The following is an 11,511-nucleotide window of genomic DNA, read 5'->3' as shown; positions in this document are numbered from 1 at the left end:
ACTCCGATAAGGTGCCGCTATGTTCCTCACACAGGGGGCGGTTAAGGTCTGTCCATCTGGGTCTAGAAGGAGACAATCCAGGATATTATTTACAAATGACACAAGTTACTCCATCTTGTTTTGTGAATGCGTATATTCATCTGCAGAGATGACAACCCTGTATACTAACCTCGTTATCTCAATGGTGTCCTCTCTGTCTGTTTTTGATGTCTACATACTATGGCCCTCTACTTATATATGATAGCCCACTCATGGCTATATTATTATTATCTATACCAGACTAGCCTTAAGTCATTAGTGAGATCTTGTGCTAGACTGTACTTCCCTGATGAGATAAAGACCCCTATCTACTATAGGGAGAAAATCTAGTTCTCCCGGAGTAAAAAAACGATTTAAGAAGGATCAGGAAGTCAATTGTGACGATACCAGATTTTCTATCACTGCGATAGTCTGTGTTATCTTAGTAAATAGAGCCCAAAGTACGTTACAGACACAATTACAGAACATTGTGGATACAATAATTTCAAAGTAGTTCTATAAACGCCCTCTAATATTGGAGATATTTATGAAACCAGATGCATGGGGAAAATATCCTTGAGCAACTAATTAGATGTTTATTTTCTTAAACTGCACTGGAACCTCTCCTAATTGGTTGCTATAGGTGACCTGCGCCTTTTTCCGGTGCAACAGTTTCCATAAATGTCCCCCAAAAGTTTGTTTTTCTTTTTTTTTGCTGAGTAAACAAATGTAATGTAAAATTATTTGGTAATACCACGTATGCTTTCTACCAGTTGTCACGATAATTTGGGTATGACAGACAGTCCTTCTGAAAGTTTTGCTTGAGGGGCACCTGGTATCCTGGTTAGCGCACGCTGAACCATCCTTTTATTTGGCAGATTAATCAGTGCAGTCAGCAGTTAATTCCTCAACTTCTGAAAAGCAGAGAATTGAAGTGACAGCTTCTGCTGCTGCAGTAATTAATGTGGACAGGAATCTGTGAAGGAACGTGATACCCTGGAGAATGGAGATATTAATACGACGGGTATTAATAGGACTTGCCTGAGATTGAATGGCGCTGTATCGGACTTGTGTGAACATATGGAGAGGAGAATCCAGCAGGCGAGTGTAGCCCGTCTGATGTACAGCTGGTCACATAATACAATACACAGTCTTATACTACGGGACACATGGGCTTAATGTCAATCAGATGCCGAGCAGTACAAGTGGATTCTGAGGAACAACTTGCTAAAGGGCTACCAAAACCTAGACCACAATGCTGCTGTTTTATGCTTCCTGGGGCCTATGATGGGGTAGGTGGCTCAGGTGGTACGCTTTGGGAGGGGCGCAGCTAAATGAAGGGGATGTTAATGCTCTTGCTGTTGTCGAAGTCGTATAATTGGATGAACGAAAGTATATTGGTTAATATTGTTTTACCGTGCGATTAGTACGCATGTGGCACGGCGCGATCGCACAATAAAATACGCACGCATACACTCGCACATTCATTTATATATTTCATATTTAGAATGATTCCATTCCACAGTGATTTATGAGCAGATGGTATTTAGGTTATAGGTATATAAACTTTAAGGTTACACTTTAGTGTTATTTAAGTTTCAGGTTGCAGGAACTATGTCATGTTTAGTATCATTTAAATCCCCTATTCATCAGCAGTTGTCCGGTTCATTCACCGAAGAGATCGCACATTGCATACTCTAGTTAGCGATGTTAAGGAATAAATGTTTAAAGTGATACAGACTGTAAAATGCAAATAGACTAGTTGAAACTGGATTCTTGGCGGGAAAGTCGGAGCACATCCCCTGGAGAGATGACCTCCACCTTTGGATATTTTGGTTTGAACTGGCCTATGACCTGCAGTACACTGGACCTTTCTGAAGCCTGGACCAATAGAAGCAAGCCACACCATCTGCATTGTTTTCTTTCTGTAACACTGAGTGTATATAATACAGATTTGCTGGTACTAGCCCAGTCATTCTCTGACCACAGTATTCTGGAGTGAAGTACTGTAGCTGGTACCAGCGGAGCGCAGCTAGCTCAGGCGGGAGCAGCAGTATGTATGTATCTTTGGTATCGGCTGTACTGTATTATAATTATGTATTGAACTGCTAAAACTTTTGCATCTGCTAAATAAATTGTTTGTGCTTTGGAAACACAAGAAATAGCTTGGACAATTCTTATTGCAAAAAAGGATAAAATTACTTTAATACTGTATATGTCTACATTAGCACTTTCTACTTTGTCAATAGGTCTAACAATGATTATCTATAATGTACACTACCTTAATAGTATCATATCTCCCAATCTTTGAGTAGGCGACCTTGGGACAGGGGGCGTGGCCAAGTTATGATGGGGTGTGGCCACAGCACTGGGGGTGTGACTAGTTCTTTTTAAGCACTATACTGCCCTGTTCACTCCTCTGCTCCAAACACCATCATTACCGTGTGCACTGGTCACCCGTACACAGCACATGCGTACCCTAGCAACGGGAGGCGCTCCTCACTGCCCTCCAATGAGAACTGACCCTCAGATATAAATATCCTGCTGACACTACTAGGGTGCCAGAGCAACTAGTTTCATTGCATCCTCGCCTCCAGCATTTATATATATATATTATATACTTCCTGATTGATCCCAGTGTACTGACCCGGCTCTCCCTGACTCTGATTTGGATTCTCCCTTGGTTCTGCATTATACTCCCCGGAATGACCTTGGCTTGTTGACTACTCTCTGCTTCCTGATTTGGTACTTCATCTGTCCACAAAGTTCCAGATCTCTGCTAGTATGACCACGATTACCTCCGCCATCTCGCGGATAGCTTCCTGGGAGGGCCGCGACCTGCACGTCGTTTGCCGCGAGGGCCAAACTTCCTTGCGGGGGTCCCTGGTGAAGACCAGCGGCATGTTAGACTCAGCGCCTCCTTGTGTAGCAATGCCAATACCCGCAGATGCCGCAATATTACCTCGTGACAAATACACTATATTAATAATACACTAATAACATATTACACTATATTAATAATACACTAATATACATAACACTAATAGTACACTACATTAATAATACTCTAATATACATAACACACTATATTAATAGTATTCTGATAACAATACACTACACATATAATACTCTACATTAACAATACACTAACACACAACACTAATAACACTCTAATATACATAATACATTACTAATTACTAATAGTACACTAAATTAATAATACTCTAATATACATAACACACTATATTAATAGTACTCTGGTAACAATACACTACATTAATAATACTGTAATAAACTACACTAAGTAATACACTACAGTAATAATACATTAATATAACACATTACACTAATAATACACTACCTTAGTTATCAGAGGCAGAACTAGCGAGTTGTGGGCCCCTGTGCAGAGAGAAGGCTATTGGGGCCCCCGGCCCTCTGCATCTGCCATGCAGCGGGCCCCATTATCTCCATGGGCCCCGGTGCATGGCACCTGCCGTATCAGTGGTAGTTCCGCCACTGTTAATAATGTACATAAATGCACTGCATTAATAAAGTCATGTCCATTTATGTAAAAGATGAGATGGATAGTGTAGTGAACAGGGAGGAATTACCATTGTAAGGATTAATAAATAACAGAACAGTGGTGAATAAAGCATAATCATATAGGACATTGTAAATACTGTAAATCAAATGAATCCATTTATGATTTGTGTTTTTCTGCAAGTTAAATGCAGATGACCATAGGTTGTAAGCTTGCGGGCAGCCTTCTCAGCTCTTTGTCTGTTTTACCCAGTTTGTTTATTAGTTTACTATGTTTGTCCCCAATTGTAAAGCGCTACAGAATATGTTGGCTCTATATAAATAAATGATTACATTGTCACCTTATGGGGAACTGAACAGCTGTAAAGCCCCCCTCTGGGGTGAGCCATGCCCTGGTACTGGAGTGGGCACACACAAGCAGACCACATGATGTCTTGCTATATTTTATATAGGCAAATACAATTCCATTTCCAAAACACAACTCACAATAAATATCATAATCAAACACATATTCATAAATAGTATGATGAAGGGCAAACCACACGACAAATAAAGCTGTCTGTCACCCAGGGAATGAGAGGAAATCAGTATTAGCTCAACTAATTCACGGGACCTATACATGTTTGGTATCAGCAAATTGGTTCAGTTGTATTGGATTTATTAATGATAAAATTGGGTCTGTGTCACACACCCCAGAAAAGATATTGTACATTTTAGAAATGGGAAATTAACACAGGGAAGATGCAAATTGTGGTTGTAAACAGTCACAGGCCTCCCCTGGAAACCAAACCCCCGAAGATGGGGAAAGTGACAAAGTGTGTTTAAAAAGATGAAACCATTTACAAGAGATTGTCAGACTTTTAGGAAATCAATCAACATTGATAAGCTGTCCATCTTCCGAGCCAATTTCCCTTGGTGTAGATTATACAACTCGTATGTAACTTTACACTCTGAACTTTCTACTTTTATTTTACATGTCCGTCGTATTTTATCAATTGTATTTTATTACCTGTGAGCATTGTACTTTTTGTCTATTAAATCTAAAAATTAAATTAGTACTGTCATTACTGCTCTAAACTAGAGATGAGTGTGCTCGGATTCCGCTAATCTGAGCCCACCCGAACAGTGCGGATCCGAACGGGATCCGAGCACTGTTCGGATATTTCCGGCGGGCAAAAAATGAAAACGAAGCTCTGTCGTCCAAGTCTCGCGTCGAATCTCACGAGGGGTGGGAAGGAGGGCCCAGAACAATTCCATCTTGTACCTCTTTTTTTGGCATTATGTGCTCAAGCTACCTCGGTGCAACCTTTTGGCCTAAAAGCAATATTGTGAGGTGTTCAGAATAGACTGGAAATTAGTGGAAATGATTGTTATTGAGGTTAATAATAGAGTAGGAGTGAAAAAAAAAACCCACAAAACTGGTTTTTAGCACTTTTTATGTTTTTTTCAAAATAAATCCGAATCCAAAACCTTAAATCCGAACCAAAACCTTTCGTCAGGCGTTTTGCGAAACAAATCCGAACCCAAAACCTCAAGCAAATCCGAATCCAAAACACAAAACACGAGACACCAAAAGTGGCCGGTGCACATTCCTACTCTAAACTCGAGATGCTCAGGCTCGATTCCCCGAGAACCGAACACATCAAAACTTAGCAGATCCGAGTACCGGCTCAGTACTTTTATGCGCCCTCGGAATTGAAAACAAGGCAAAACGTCATCGTTATGTTGTTGGATCTTGCGAGCTTTGGATTCTATAAGATAGAACAAGATGTAGGGGATCCGCGCTTCCCACTTTGTATATGAAATGGGCAGCTAGGGGAACAAATAGAAGAGGTGGTCTCAAACCCCTGATAGATACAAAACAATAGATTCCCCAGTGCAGAATGTCAAGATAGATGGGAGAGTATGGATAAAACAATAGTGGAGAGAAAAGATATGCAAATGTATAAATAAGATACAATAATAGCAATTGAGGACTAAGAGCTGACTTACTGTCAAAAGCATAAAAACAACGCTAAGTAGTACTGATGTCCGTGTGTGGTGTGGAGCTGGTGGAGGATTGTAAAAGTCTCACAGTCCAATGTGGCAGCCGCCAGTACAAAAATGTTACAAACAATGCCACAAGCAGTAAAGCACAGGTCTGGGAAGGTTGGGTAGTGCACTTACCTCCCTCCCCAGAAGATGTGTCCAGATACTCCTTGCAGAGGTCCCTGTTCCAGGCAGCGATCCCGCTCCTGGAAAGTGTATGCTCCTATCGTAGTACCGAGTAGCAGTCTCAAGGTCCCCACATAAGTATGAGTACCAACGGCTGTAATTGCTCAGAAAAAGCAAAAGAGTATGTGGGCAACGATAAGCTGATGTTCCTCAGTGTGGGGGTCCGCCTTCCAAGTAGCGATCCCGCTCCTGGATGCTGTATAATCCTCACGAACAGCCGGAATGCAATCACGAGGTCCCCGCATGCGCGTGGGGACCATCGGCGATATTGCTGGATTAAAAGAGTATTGGATTCTATAAGTACTGCCCTCTACGGCGATCCAGCACCATTTCACAGAGGGACACAGAAGGGGAAGCACAGTTCTTGGCAGTCTGTAGAGCACTTTGGCAGCGTCATAAGTAGAAAAGAAAGAGGAGAGCTAGCAGTGTTCTTCAAAGTCTACAGTAACATTCAGGAGAGTTCCATTGCTCCACTGTTAATTGTCATTGCTGAAATACAAATAGGTCTGGCAGACTTGGTCTTCCATATCTGCAGTCTTTGTTTGAAGGTGTATGAAAATAATATTGTGACTTGTGAGGTGGTCAAAATTGACTGCAAATTACTTGAAAATAGTGTTATTGAGGTTAATAATAATGTAGGGGGGGAAAAAAAGCAAAAATATGTGATTTTAGAAAAAAAAAAAAAATCGGGACCCAAAATCAAAACCAAAACACGCAAGGACGGTTTTGCCAAAACCAACACCAAAACATGAAGTTAATCCAGATCCACAACCAAAATCAAAACACGGGGGTCACTGAACATCTCTACTCTAAAGGGGTTCACTGCCTGTTTTGAAGAGTTGGATTGCTTGGCTGGGATACCCATTTAAATATTAGTGTGGGAAGTGCAAACTATTTTTGCTTTCAGAGAGCAGCGTGTGCGTAACCGGGTAATTATGTTATAAGTGTTCTACAGGCTTTATACATAGCTGGTGGCAGTTGAGGAGAGGTGTAGAAGTATGTGCATGTGTTGGGAAAGGACCGGATAGATCTGTAACCTAAGGAATAGGTGAGAGCAAGATAGAGACTGGAATCCTGTGTGTCCCCTCTGAGTAAACCTACAAGTCACGAAAGCGCAGAGTGCGGTTCCTGACAGGTAAAGGTGGTCAAGAGTGGTTTCCTGACAAAATAGAGGTGATATATTGTGTGACTGTTTGATTATGCGATAAGATATTAGATCAGGGAGCTGGCAGAGGCAGGTATTCCTGACAGGTGGCATCGAGCAGAAGGATGGTAGATTTACCCTATGGTGGGAGACATTTACACTAATAATATTAGACATCCTTGCTTCTATTTCTAGCCCAGATGAGATATATATACCCCTGCTTCATGCACCTGTTGCACCTTGTATTAAGATTTAAATACCTCCCCACACCCAAGAGCAGTTAGTTTAACCCTCATTTACATAACTAAGAGAGCTAAACTAACTATACTGCGGAAATCAGGGTTGTCCTAACTTTGAATGTGATTTGCTCCACCTACACTCTCCTGTCCTCACCCAGCCACCTCATTCTCTACCGCGACTAATGATGATGTGTCTGTATTACTCCCATCCTACAATCTTATCCCTCAATTCCATCCCCTCTCAGCTTCCTGAATCCCAGTGTCTGCCCTTCTCTAGTTCACCTCTTCAACCACACTCACTACTGGCACATTCCTGGCATCCTTTCAACAGTACTCATCTCACCCATCCTGAAGATACCATTCCTGGACCCTCCAAGATACTTCAGTGGATTGTCCCCAGCCTTCTCTTCTTATTCCGTCTCTGATCCACTAAAGTCTGGATTCTGTCTCCAGTAGAGACAACCATAAAAAAATAATATATTAAAAAACGGTTGACCAATGACTAACTCACAGCAAAGTCCGAGACACACTACTTATCATGCATCCTCCTGGACCTCTCTGTTTGGTTTGACACTGTTGATCATCCTCTTCTTCTGCACATGATGATGATGACATTATGAACATCCTTTACTCCATTGAGCCTTGTTACTGTTAGGAACCCCTCCAGCCAGTACAACAAAACCCGGAATCTGCTCTGAAAGTCTGGTGTTCACTGGAGCCCCTAGTGGTGGGGACAGACTTGGCTGCAGACAAACAGAGGGTCGTGAGATGCGTACCGACTGGGGAGAACCCAGGAATAGAGTGTAATAGCAGACAGCAGAGTAAAATCCAGGCAAGGGTCGAGGGCCGGCAGCAGACAACGTATCGTAAGAACAAGCCGAGGTCACAGGCCTTACAACAGGGTCCAGAAATAAGCCAGGGGTCATACACGGGAAATAAGATCTAGAACACAGCACAGGTGCAGGAAACCGGGAACAGGGAGCCTAGCTACACTGAGAGCTATAACTGGCAGTGAGGCTCTGTCCTCACTGCCTTAAGTAGCGAGAGTAACCAATCAGAGCAGTGTGCAGCGAGACTCCACCCAATACATATCAGGCTATTTAGTCTGAATGAACAGAGGTCGTATAGGGCATCTGCCATACAATATGGCGAGAGTATATATAAATATTAGGTACAATAATAAAGTTAAACTTCTACTGCGCGCATGCGCCCGGCTGTAGGACAGCTGGCCGGGCGCTGCGGCAGGCGACAGAGCGTCCCGGTTGTTGCCCAGGCAACCGGGACATGGGAGGCAGAAGTGACGTCCCGGTCATCATGAAGACGGCCGGGACGTCCGAGGCACCGGAAGTGAGTCGCGGCGGCCCGTCCGGGGCCCGCGACTCCTAGCTTTTTCCTGGCTCACATCCTACCTATCTAACATTTCATCATCATTTATTTATATAGCGCCAGCAAATTGCGTAGCGCTTTACAATTGGGAACAAATATTAATAAAACAATACTGGGTAATACAGACGGACAGAGAGGTAAGAGAACCCTGCTCACAAGCTTACAATCTATGGGATTATCTATGTCCCTGCTACATTCTCCTCTCTGCTCCTACTATCTGTTGGGGGTCCTTCAAGACTTTCCTCTTTACCTTCTGCTCTCCTCGCTCTACATCTCTTCTGTGACAGGGTTCACAGTATGAAGACTATAGAGTGTAGTTGTAAATGAAAAGAGTGTCTTTATTTTAACAAGAATCACACAGGTATACAAAGGATGCGTCAATGGTAAAAGAGCTAGCACAAGTCCATAGAAACAGCAGGACCAAATGCAGAGTTCACTGGAATTAATGACACTGGCAGTGGGTATTGAGATTAGCAGTAGCAAGATTAACACAGGTAACAGTTTAATTCAATAGGTAGTCTGTAGCAAAGCTGCACAATCACAGGTGATGGCTGAAATACAAGGGACAGCACAGTGTGTAATAGGAAACGCAGGATGCAGAATACAGGAAAGTTGACAATACCTCAGCAGCAGACTGTCTAGAAGCAGAGATTGGAATGATCCATGGAAGGAGCAGACAGGAGGAAGATCTGGCAAGCCAGGGTCAGAAGATCCACAACAGCAGCAATGTTAAATGAAGCTGGGGTCAGGGTCACAGAAAAGGTGCAATACGATGGGACAAACAGAAGTCAGATACCAGGAGACAAATCAAGACCAGATCACAAGAGTTTCTGAGAGAGACCGGCAGCAGAGTCAGTTGATGAACTGGCACAGTTTGCTGGAACAGGCAGTCTTACAAAGGCCAGACACAGATGATCAGGATTCAAGTCCAATGAGGAGATGTTAACCCCTTGCAGGCAGGATCTGGAATAGGCAAAGCAGCATCCATAGAAAAGATGCTGCACTGCAGCTGGAGGCAGATTGTGATATAAGTCACCAATGACCTCCTTTCTGCTAAAGCCAGGGGCCACTTCTCCCTTCTCATCCTCCTGGACCTCTCTGCAGCCTTCGACACCGTTGACCAACCCCTCCTCCTCCACACCCTCCAGTCTTTCGGCCTCTCCGGCCCAGTCCTGTCCTGGTTCATCTCTTACCTTGCTGACCGATCCTTCTCTGTCACCACCACTGGGTCTCTCTCCCCCCCATCCACCCTTCCAGTCGCGGTCCCTCAGGGCTCTGTTCTGGGACCCTTACTCTTCTCTCTATACACCTCCTCCCTGGGTGAACTCATCAGCTCCTTCGGCTTCAACTACCACCTTTACGCTGACGACACTCAACTATATCTCTCCTCTCCTGATCTCTCTCCCTCCCTCCTCTCTAGAGTGTCTGCCTGCCTCTCTGCCATCTCCTCCTGGATGTCCTCTCGATTCCTCAAACTTAACCTCGTCAAAACTGAGCTCATAGTTTTTCCTCCCCCCCCATACCTCATCCCCTTCTGACCTCTCAATCACTGTCGACAACTCCTCTATCTCCCCTGTCCCCCAACTTCGCTGCCTTGGTGTCATCCTCGACTCCTATCTCTCCTTTGGCCCCCACATCCTCTCCCTTGCTAAATCCTGCCGCTTCCAGCTGCGTAACATCGCTCGCATCCGGCCCTTCCTCTCCCAAGATGCCACCAAATGCCTTATCCACCCTCTGATCATCTCCCGCTTGGACTACTGCAACCTCCTCCTTACTGGCCTCCCCCTCTCTCATCTCGCTCCCCTTCGATCTGTACTTAACGCAGCCGCTAGGCTTATTTTCCTTTCTCGCCGCTCCTCTTCTGTCTCCCCCATCTACCAATCCCTTCACTGGCTCCCCTTCCCCTACAGAATTCTGTTCAAGCTCCTCACTCTTACATACAACGCCCTCGCCAACGCAACTGCACCCTACATCTCCACACTCCTATCTATTCATGCTCTATCCCGCCCTCTCCGATCTGCCAATGTCCGTCGCCTCTCTTCCCCCCTGATCACCTCCTCCCACAAGCGTATCCAAGACTTCGCCTGCGCTGCCCCCTCCACTTGAACAAGCTCCCTCCCTCCATCAGAACTTCCCCTAATCTGTCCCCTAATCTGCCTCTCCCCCTTCCCTGCCTCCGTCCCCCTACTCTCCCCTGCGTTTATCTGTCTGTCCACCCCTCCCCTTAGATTGTAAGCTCCTCTGAGCAGGGCCATCTGTCCTCCTGTTTCCACCACTTCTAACTCTGCTCTCCAGCTACTTAGCCCTCCTCCCCCCCTCTGGGGGTCTCCCTGTCTTCCGCGCCCTCCAACTTGGGCCCCGTCATTTGCGGATCCTCCCTCCCCCTTCCCCCGCCCTCTCTAGCTGTGCATTGAGCTTATTGAGTCACTGTGCTTAATGTTTACCGTACTGTGCTGTCTCACCTTGTATTGTAATTCGTCTGTCCCTGTACGGTGCCACGGACACCTTGTGGTGCCCTATAAATAAAAATTAATAATAATAAAAATAATAATTCTCTTAGTGAATAAATCCACTTATTTGACCTCCAGTGTCATCGCTATGCAGATTACACCCAAATCCATCTTTCTCTCCCATTACCTCTTCTGCCCTTTTCTATCTTGTGTGCCCAATCTCCACATGGCTGTCCCAATGTTACCTGAAGCTCATCATGCCCGAAATGGACCCCAACATCTTCTGATCCTGCTAGAGTCACCAATTCTACCGCACGATCAATAAAACCACAATTTCTCTCAAATCTGCCTTTTAGGTCTGATTCTTGCCACTGCCAACATCTTTACTCCTCTCTTTCAGTTTTATTCAAATTCCTGCACCTACAAAATATCATAGAAAACACCACTTCCTTATTAAAGATGCAACTAAAACCAATTCACTCTCTCATCCCGACTACTGCAACCTTCTTCCTCCTGTCTG

Source organism: Mixophyes fleayi, chromosome 1 (genome assembly GCF_038048845.1).
Source record: "Mixophyes fleayi isolate aMixFle1 chromosome 1, aMixFle1.hap1, whole genome shotgun sequence".
Classification (NCBI taxonomy): domain Eukaryota; kingdom Metazoa; phylum Chordata; class Amphibia; order Anura; family Limnodynastidae; genus Mixophyes; species Mixophyes fleayi.
This window is presented reverse-complemented; position numbering follows the sequence as displayed.